The sequence below is a fragment of the Castor canadensis genome, chromosome 12 (assembly GCF_047511655.1).
Source record: "Castor canadensis chromosome 12, mCasCan1.hap1v2, whole genome shotgun sequence".
Taxonomy (NCBI): domain Eukaryota; kingdom Metazoa; phylum Chordata; class Mammalia; order Rodentia; family Castoridae; genus Castor; species Castor canadensis.
In genome coordinates this window covers 606,707-616,874 of record NC_133397.1, presented here as the reverse complement: position 1 = coordinate 616,874, position 10,168 = coordinate 606,707, and the positions used below count along the sequence as shown (strand labels likewise).

The 10,168-nt window shown below is 48.6% G+C and overlaps 1 long non-coding RNA gene across 1 annotated transcript; it reads right to left on the bottom strand.

The window, feature by feature from the left end:
• Positions 1-1,026: 1,026 nt before the first annotated feature.
• Positions 1,027-7,781, bottom strand: LOC141414749 (uncharacterized). Its single transcript, XR_012439579.1, has 3 exons — positions 7,450-7,781; positions 6,868-7,373; positions 1,027-1,644 (listed from the first exon to the last, which is right to left on the bottom strand). It is a non-coding gene; the product is annotated as an uncharacterized lncRNA (long non-coding RNA).
• Between the last annotated feature and the right edge of the window lie 2,387 nt (positions 7,782-10,168).

Below are 10,168 nucleotides of genomic sequence, written 5' to 3'. Positions count from 1 at the left end.
ATAGAGTTGTGATCACTGTAGATGAGTCTTTATGACTTGAGGGCAGTGGGCTGTTGACAGGAAAGGGCCATCGGACACTATGACCCACAAGCACAATCTGAGCCAGCGTGAGTTCACCATTGACATATTTCAGTTGTCAGCCCTTTCCTGCACCGTGGCCTTGTGGCCATCCATCCTTAGGAGTGGCACATGTGGGTTGGGAAGATTCAGGTGGGGCTGGGCTGGGACACAGCACTAGCAGTAGGTATTCAACACTGAGCTACTGAATGTGGCTTGAGCACCAGGATCTGTGTTGGCACTGGGTGTGTGGCAGTCAACAGTATGGGTGTCTGCCTGCTGGCATTAGCGTGGCAGGTGAACGGTGGTTAAGAAAATGAGCTAACATTAAGGACTTAGACCCAAGAGAGCTGTTTGACATCACAGACCGTGCACTCCCAGAGCCCTGATGGTAGTGCAAACCCCCTGGGAAGCCAGGGAGGAAAAGCTGTGACACAAGTAAAATGCAGGAGATTTTTCCAAATTCTAAGCAAGATTCAGTTTTTCAGAAGCCCGGGGACAAGAAGCCTGGACAGCATCACTGTGCAGGTGAAATACCACCCAGGTGAATCACAAACATGCTCCACACCTCCCGGCGGGAATTAGCATGAGGCCAAATCTAAGCATCATTGGGAAATAAACACTAAAATTAAGTCATTCAAACCCCCATGCACAGGCCCTCTTGTCATGCTGAGCACTGGGTGAGATGCACACGGAACCACAGGGCCTTGGAGACTAGGCGCTTTTAGTGTGTGGGAAACAGGAACAGGGGCTTTAAAAATCTCTGAAACTCCATAATACCAACTTTACGGGTAAGGAGATTTTATCTAAGTAATTTTCAGATGTTTAAACTGTTTGAATATTTGTATAAATAATCACTTGGACTCACTCCCAGAGGTGGCATTTTTAGCAATATGCTCACATATCACTTGGCTGTTGCTAATGAAAGCCAACTGCAGTTAGGAATATAAATTATTCACATTAGCCTTCTGATACATGGTAGCTGATTCTCGAGATACTCTGTGAACACCTAACATTGTATTAAATATTCATGTGATCATTGTGACAATTAATCCATAATGCAATTGTAGTCGAAAGGAAATTATCTTATAAATATCCAAATAAAGTAGAACTTTGACAGGTAGAAAGATAACATATCAACTTTTATACCTAACAAAGAAAGCACAGCATTGATTTCTCATTTGCTGGTCCAGCTAAGTTAACGAGGCCCTTCTTGTATCCACAGGTCTCGCTACTTTGAGATAAGCTGGGCCCCACGAGAGGACTTCACAGAAGGAAACGGGGAGTACATGGCACGCCTTGTGGCACACGCCCATGGCTCTGGTCTTGCTTTCAGTTTGAAGTCTTTGTCTTTGTTTCTGTCTTGTCTGTTATGGTACAGATGAAGTCAACAGGCCCATAAATGGCCACTGAGGTGGCCATCAGTGTCAGGACATAGCTACAACATCACTGAGGCTGGACAGAGAAGAGCAGGAGCTATGAGGCCCAGCCACTTGCATCCAGCCAAGAGCCTAGATGATGGCCGTTCAGCTGGGCCAAAGGCTCCAGGAGGCTAGGTGGCTCCAGTCTTGACTTGTAGATCAATTCCTGGAGAGGAGAGAGGCAGAAGGACACTTAGGTGTCTGGAGGGGCCTGAGGCTCTAGGAACAGTTGAGGTCAGTTGAAGGGAGCTGCAGTTACAGTGTCTGCTGGAAGCAGAAGGTTGGGCTGGGCTCCCACCCCTCACTGCTCTGGTACACCAGCCTTGAGAGATGGCCACACCTTCAACTTGACTGTGGTGACAGCTATGAAATCGGGATCTAGGGTCCAACTGTGGCCCAACCACACCCCCCCCCATTTCCACTGACCTTCCCAGGCCCTGGCCTAGCTCTGACCACTCCATCCAAGGAGTCAGATGGTCTTTTGGTGACTTCACCATCGTCCATGTCAGCAGACACTGTCTGAAATTGTGGGATCCTGGTTAAGTCTGAAGACAGAGCTGTGGTTACAGCCAGCCATACCTCTCCTAATGGATTGGTTTCTAGATGCTGCCACACCAAGGCTTGTGCTCTCCATGAAGTTTTTCCTCTTCTGATGATACTTGGTCACATATTTAGTGCCACCCGCCACCTCTGAAGCTGCAGATAACCTCTGAGAAACTGCGAGTGAAGCACCCATGGCTCTCTGAGCAGCAGGACCCTCTGCCTCAGGGGCACAGAGGACAGAAGATGGCACGTGTCTTGGGGCCCAGGGATGCCCTGGACAGGAAGGACCCAGAGGAAGAAAAGGTCTCAGAGACCCACTAATCAGAACCAGCTGCTCCCAGTCTTCGGGTAGAGGCAGGGGTCTTCCTACCATTATAGTACCAGCAATTGTATTTTTCCTGAAGACTTCATGTACATGACCTCAAATTAAATTACACTGTATTTTTCTCTTCAATCTTAAACTTGCATAAGACCCATTCTGCAGTATTAGCAACCTGAAGCACTCCACACAAAATGATCTGGTGTTTTAAAAAATGCCAATTTTAGAGTGCAGTTGGAAAAATAGTCATTTCATTGCCTATTTACAATATTTGTTAGCTATTTAACTGCTGATGAAGTGGTAGCCTTAAAAGCTGAATCGAGTCATGTTTATAGCCATTTTCCTTTGATCAAACATTTTTCTTTGGTGCCTTTTGAGAAGGCCATTGAATGGCTGGCCATATTTCTGAGCAGGAGATGAGCAGGAAATCAATCTGTATCTCTCTGTGTGGCTGTAGAAATGAAATGCCTTTCTTATTTTACTTCCCGGAATAGCACTCTATCCTAGAACAGAATTTATTTAATGAGAAGCCTCAACCTGTGGCATCTTTAATTGATGGGTGGCGTGTGCACAAAACACTCTTCTATTACAAAGTTTGCAAACCTCCCTGTCAATGCCAAATGCAGTCATTCGACGTGAGCGGCCCGGTGACCAGGGTAGAGCCTAGAACTCGTGGCAAGAGGGAGGCCCGAGTAGCTGGAGGGAGCCTATAGTTGGTGAGGGTCAGGAAGGGTCACTGAACCTGATGGCAGGACATTGAACAATGAGTCTGTAGAATGCAAGCAAGTCTTGCTGACTTGCCCTGTTTCCTGGTTTGCCTGTGACATGTCTTCTACATGCATTCAAAAGGAAGAGACAAGAAAGTGCTTTGGGTCCCTGAAGGAGCCATGGGGATCAGATGTGACCTCCTTCATGCTGCTCTTGCCCACCTGCAGCTTAAATGTCCCTACCGGATGACAGGTGAGTGCCTGCAGGTCTTTCTTCAAGTTTCTCTGCCCAGAGGCCTGGCAGCTCCTTCCTAATCTTATCACACCCTAGTGCACAGTAAGTTGGCTGGCAGTGCCTCCCGCTGGATAGCACCTGCAGCCTCACCTGTTCTTCCTCCTGCTTTCAATCCTAAGCATGAAGGCTGCTGGTCCTCAGCTGCAACTCTGCTCTCCTATCACTGAGCTCAACCTGGTAAAGGCTCTTCAGCTGCAGAGCTGTCTGGACTGTCCATGTCCAGCTGCCCGGCTGCCATACTCAGCACAAATGCTGAAACACTCCACACAAAATATGGAGTGCTTCCACTGCTGGCCACTGCATGGGCTGTCCTCAGAGATGCTGTCCTGACCTCCTCCTCTTCAGTGCTGTTTGCTTGGGGATGGGAGCAGCAGGCTTCCCCAGTCACTGCAGGACCCTGATGCACAAGCTCAGGACACTCAGGATGCCCCTTCTTTGAGCACAGCTCTTGTCTGTCCCCCCCACTCTATTTACTTACACACATGGGCCCTGCGTATCAAGGAGACACTGCCTCTTTACCCACATCTCTGGCTGGGATGCAGCTCAGTAGCAGAGCACTGGTTGCGTATGTGCAAGACTCTGAGTTCAATTCCAGCACTGAAAAACAAGTAAGTCATAACCCGGACCTCACTAGCTGGCAACAGAAGTTGGGCTGTGCTCAAACTGTGCCCAGGCTGTGGCTCTCTGCAAAGCTCATGTCCGAGGGGCAGTACCCATGTGAGCACAACACTCTTGTGAAGGACAGGGGAATGCAAGCGGGCCTGCACTGGAGGCTTCTACTGGGGTGGAGCAGGTCCTTTCCCCAGGTGACAAGTCAATGCCCAGAGCCAACGGGGAGGAATTGCAGTAATTCTGACCTCAGTCTGATGGATGGGTGCATCAAGACAGCTCCGCTGCTGAAGGGTGTGGGGTCCTCTCAGGGTTTGTGGGTCCCTCTTCTGAGGGATGGGGCACTGCATCTCACACACCCCACTAGCTCACTGCTGCAGGGACTCAAGTCTTTTAGTTGAGTGTGGGGTGCTTTGGAGTGGGAGAAAATATCGACTTGAGAACTGAAGTAAAATTTTCCCTAATAGGCATTACTGAATGATTCTGGCTCTGGCTTGGCCAAGAAACAATAAAAATATATAGAAAAAAAAACAGCTGCAAAGATTTCAGGTCTGTGCAAATCAGAGGAATGTCTGATATTACAGTAAATAAAGCAGCCTAGCCAGAGAAGCAATGTGTCCTACGCTACGGGAGACTTTTAGTATTTTCCCCGTTAGAATCGAGGGGATGTACACAATTGCACAGAAATGCTCTGCTGTGGGATGTGAAGAGAGAGCCCCATAGTCCTGTGCTAGACCTCTGGGGAACTTGGTCTCTACAGTCTCATACGTGTAGAACCACCCACGGCCCCTGCCCCAGCGATGTGGACACATGGCCGCTACCCCCAGAATGTCCTTAGAAGAACAGATGCATGGATTATGGATGGGAGTGTCTCATGACTGTGAGGTGTCCAGTCTGGACAGAAGGGTCACCACTTCAGAATTCTGTGCCCTCCTTGGACACGGCCTCTCACAGACCCCAGGCTCAGATCTGAATTTGGAGGTACTCACGACCTGCAGGAATCCCTGTGCTTGTGGCTGATTTGGGAGAAAATGCCAAGTTGAACACAAATGGAGGGGCCTGCACTCGCCTGTTTTCTGTAACTACCCTGGACTGGACCGTGGCTGAGGTCCTGAGTGGAGCCAGCTGCCGCCTGGTGGGCAAAGTCAGGTGTATGGTTTCCTTGGGCATGAAAGGAGCTTTATGTACCAACTAGTAACTGATTTTTGAAAAAACGATGTCATATAAGAACCCATCTTTTTTAATTTCTCTAGAAAAAATGGAGGAAGTGTGGCTCCCCTGTCCATGTCCACGGGGTGGGCAGGGCTCTCCCACCTGTCCCACCCCACGTGGAGGGCGTGGCTCTCCACCCACTTCCCAGCTCACAGCGCATATGTCAGTCATGTCTCCTCTTAGCACCATCTGCTTCATCTGCCATCCTCAAATAGGTCTAAATTTACTATTTCTGATTTGTAGAAGTGGGCTCAGCCATTACTTTCTGAGAGATAGCTTTCTTATTGGCTTACAAGTTTTTGAGCATCTGTCTTTGTAGGAATGCTTAGCTATTCTTGTCTTGAGGGGGTGCTTCTCACAGCTCCTTTGGAAGGCAATGATGGGGGTACCTGAACTCACCACACCACTTCTTGTGTGAGAAGAAACGGATGACCTATCTTCAGATTAGACAACATCTGGGGAAATTGGTTTTATAAAATTTAAAATTGTAGACTGTACCATATGTTGGGAGTTTAAGAAAAAGGAATGCCTTTGTCCTGCACCTTAATAGCAATGAATCTGTCACGCACTGAAACAGGTCGAAGTCTACAGGGAGGAAGTAGCAAGGAATTGATAAACCTGCATGTGGTTTTTATGTGGAGCTGTAGATAATTCTGTCAGTGTACATGGATCACACCACTTAAATGGCTCACAGAGAGACACAGCTTTGGAACCCAGTGCTAGACAGAATACTCATATTCTGTCTTGGGACAGAACCTACACCTTTTTCTCTGATCATATCACCCACCACCGGGGCCCCTCAGTCTTTTACATCAACTCTGTTGTTGGCATCTGCACTTCTGAGCCCAAACTGAGCTCCTCAGCCATTCCCTGCAGCCCCTACCTGACACTCAGATCAGCTCATGACCCCGTCAGTTCTGTGCAGCATGGGCAGTGGTAGAAAGCCCCACTCCACTGGGCTCCCAGTTTCACTCACTGCCTCATATTCAGTGCACCCTTCTCCCTCTGCACCACTCTCTCTCTTTTCTTCACTGGAAAAGGAAAACAAGGAGTAACTTCAAACGTTACCCAAAAAATTTAGCAGGTAAAGTCAACAGTGGCCCATGAACAAAAAGGTGTAAGGACAAGCTGAGGTTCCACTCAGGTCAAGGATCAGCCTGGACATTGGCATGGACCAAGACTGGCTGGAAAGGCAAGTTCTGTCCTGAGTGCCTGGCATACTGCCCACTGCTGGGGTGTCACAACACTGCACAGCTGACAGAAGAGGACGTGGAGCACTCAAATGTGAACTGAAGAGACAAGGTGTGGGCCAGAAAGGAGCAGCTAAAATCACATACCCATTCTGAGGCCTGTAGCACCCTTTCCTCCTTCAGAACACTCTGATAAAGGCAATTTAGCATCAGAACCATCAGAAATCAAATAATTCAGTATTCAGAAGGAACACTTTTGCCAGACCTTGTTGCTGGAGTAGTAGAAACAAATCCACAAAATATTTACCCTCAGGTTTGGATGGGCAGATAAGAGAGATGCTTAACTGTGATCCACACCATGACTGGCATGTAGCAGTGACAAGGACACTCACACACACCTTGACTGAGCTCTGTTTCCCAACCCCATGTCCAGCAGGCTGCATGCTTGTCCTGTCCTGGGCCTCCCTAGCTCATGTTAGCAGGACTCCTGGGAACCAGCATAGCAAGGCCTCACCTTTCTGCCGGTCATCCTCTGAGTCATTTCTTCCCTTGCTTCACACTGCTCCACGATGGCACAGATCCCCACTTGCCCAGGTAGGCAGGAGTTAGGGTGGAGGCTCCCTCATGTCTCCAGACAGGAATAAAGTCTCTCTGACCACCCTCTGCTCTCGTCCAACCTCTCCTCACCTCTGAGTGCTCAGGTCCTAAGTCTGAGAGGACCTGGGGACCACTGTCACACACAGCAGCAGGAGAGGGAACGAGTGTGCTCAGAGATTAAGTTAAGGCAATCTTGTGCCTGAACCAACAGGATCCTGCAGGAAGGCAGCACGTCTACCCTGCTGGGTCTCCAGAGCCGGGTTTCCATGGGTTCCCCAGGTGGGAACGGGGGTGGTGGTGGAAAATCCCAGCTGGAAGCACCGGGAGCAGGAGGCTTCTGTTGTGGAAATGTCAGAAGATCAGGTTCAAGTTCACGCACGCTGTGTTAGCGTTCTCTTCAGGTCCAAGCACCGAACCCACTCTCTACAGGGCAGGAAAAGGAGACCAGAGTCACCAGGGGAAGGAAAAGGGAACGGGGAGAGTTCTGTGCTCAGCTTACCAGAGGCATCCTTTTGCCTTACACAGCATTTGTGCTGTGAACGTGGCTGAGTGGGCGTGGAAGGGGTCAGCAAGGAGGCTCCTGGCAGGAGGGTCCTTGTCCTGCAGGGTGCGGAGTAAGTGGGATGCGGACAGAGTCATGTTATTCTGCTATTTTGGTGCCTTTGTGCCAAATTCTATAGCAGAATTCCCGAGTGCATATTCATAGAGAGCAGACGAGCTTCACCAGTGTGAAATACCAAGCAGAGCCCTTCTGGCTAACGTGAGGTCTGGCAGCCTTTAAAACACTATCAATTTCTGACTCGTGTTCCTTTTCTATAAAGCCCTTTTCAGTGCAGCGCCATGAAAACCCGGCTGCACCGCCTGGGCAGGGAACTGGGAGAAAGGAAATGTACACGCTCTGTACAGGAAGTGTGTTTCAGAGATCTACGGGGTAAGAACGTTAGGGTGCTGGCTCTCTCAGTCCCACAGACCAGGTGTGGGTATGTGAGCTTCATCCTACGCTCTGCCATGAGACTGATCTGATTTCCACTCATCTCTGCCTCCAGCTCTGCAGGATTTCAGAACAAGTGGAAGGTTTCACCATTGCACAAAACATTCACGTATAGCTTGTCATCTTGGCTGACTTGCTGCAATGGCGGCTCAGGTTGGACACCCAGGTGAGACAGGCAGCCATCAGCACACAGGGCTGTGAAAATCCTGTAGTGTTTCAGCACTGCTCAGTTCCTGGAACATTGCAGAAGGTTAAATTTCAGAAGCCAAGGAGATGGTCACTCAAGACCTGGGGAAGAGCATCCCAGGCAGAGGAGTGAACACCAGACTTCCAAGCAGAATCATGGTAAGGATTCAAGATTGTTCAGGAGCTGGGGGAAGGGGGTATCCAACAGGGAGGAGGGCAGGGTGTGCAGGGCAGGCACGAGCAGAAAGTTGTAGGGGGATGTGATGGGCGGATTGAGGGTGAAGAATGCTAAGGCGTAGAATGATGTGATGAAGTGTGTTGGGTGAGCAGGGCAGGAAAGGTATAGATGGATGTGATGACTTAAGAATGACTGAAGTGTTTTGTGCACACAAGTGCTGTAATTTTAATTATATTTGACATTCTCTCTTGTTAGTTTGCCCATTTTTCATTACTATTACAAAGTATGTGAACTTTATTTTCTTTTTAAATAGGTTTATTCAGCTCATGTTCTGGAAGTTAGAAGTCCAAGGTTGAGTGGTCACTGGTGTGGGCTTATGGAGAATGGCCCTGTGGTGACTGGGGGGACAGGGATCCCATGGCAAGATAGGAATCCAGAAAGAGGGCTGGGGCTAACCTTGTTTCCTTTCTAAAATCCCTCTTGTAAGAACAGGCCAAGGGACCTCATGAGAACCACCTCACATCCTTCTGAAGGTGGCCTGCTGGTGACAGTGTGACCTCCTACTAGGCCCTACCTTCTAAAGGTGGTACCACCTCCAGACACCACCATACGGGTGGCCTTGGGAACCAGCAACCCTCATCCTATCCACGGCAATTTGCGTGTGGGGAAGGTGGAGGGTCCTGGTCCAGGAGCTTTGGACTGTCTAGGGGTTTTGGAAAGGGGTGTCATGCTTTCAGGGCTTTCTTACTTGAAACTGTGCTAGTTCTTTTATATTTCTTTTCTAGGGTCAAGGAAAAAGTTATCCACAGCTTACAGAAATTATACTTTTATAAACAGAATTGAAACATTTACTCTTTCTTTTACTTCCAGAATTTGGAAGAATATTATTGTATGATTATCTTTGATAATGTGGGGGTCACCATATGGATAAAAAATTATGTTTCCAAAAAAAATAGCATGCCAGTTATTAGATTTTATGCTGTTCATTGGATTAGCAGGTTCAAAGAACCTCGAGTTCAAGTCTAGAAACCTTCTTGACTTACTATCCTCCGGACTCAGAGACGGAGCGTGCCATCACTCTGGCCATTAACCTTTGCTGTTGGTTTGCTCGCTGAGCTGAGGACTGCACTCTGGACTTAGTGACTCCCTCACAGCTCCATGGAGGGCTCCCTGCAGCACTGCATCCTTTCTGCTCCCACTCAGCTGCTCCCCAGATGCCAGTAGAGTGACAGAAACTGGAAGGAGCTCATGATGACAAGGATACTGTAGCCATGAATGGACCCAGATGGAACGATGGTAGCCAAGGTGGTCCTGAGGTCCTAAGCTTCACTCACGTTGTTATCTGGAGGGGACACTGGCCAAGAGGAACTGCTGAATAAAATTCACAGGAGGCCATTGTTTTGGACTGAGCTCCTGTTTCCTACAGACCAGACCAGACCAGAACAGAGCCAAATGTGCTCGGTGCTACACCACCACACTGAATTTAGGAATAGGCCAATTTTCCAAAAACAGTGTATCATAGCCTATTCCCCTGCTGTAACAAAAATACTCTAGAGTTGGTAACTGATAAACTACAGGCATTTATTTCTCACTGTTCAGGATCCTGGAAGTCCAAGGTGAAGTCACCAGTGAGGCTGATTTCTGGTGCAGGCTGAGCTCAGGTTACAAGATGGCACTGAGTGTATTGTTTTGTCTTTTCAGAGAGACACATGGTAGAAGGGCAAAAAGGACAAAAAGAGATGGGGGACTCTCTCTTCAACCTCTTTTATAAGGGCCCTAACCCCATTCCAGAGGACTGAGCACTCATGACTGTCATTCCTCACGAGTCTCCACTTCTTAATATCACCCCATTAGATCTTAGAT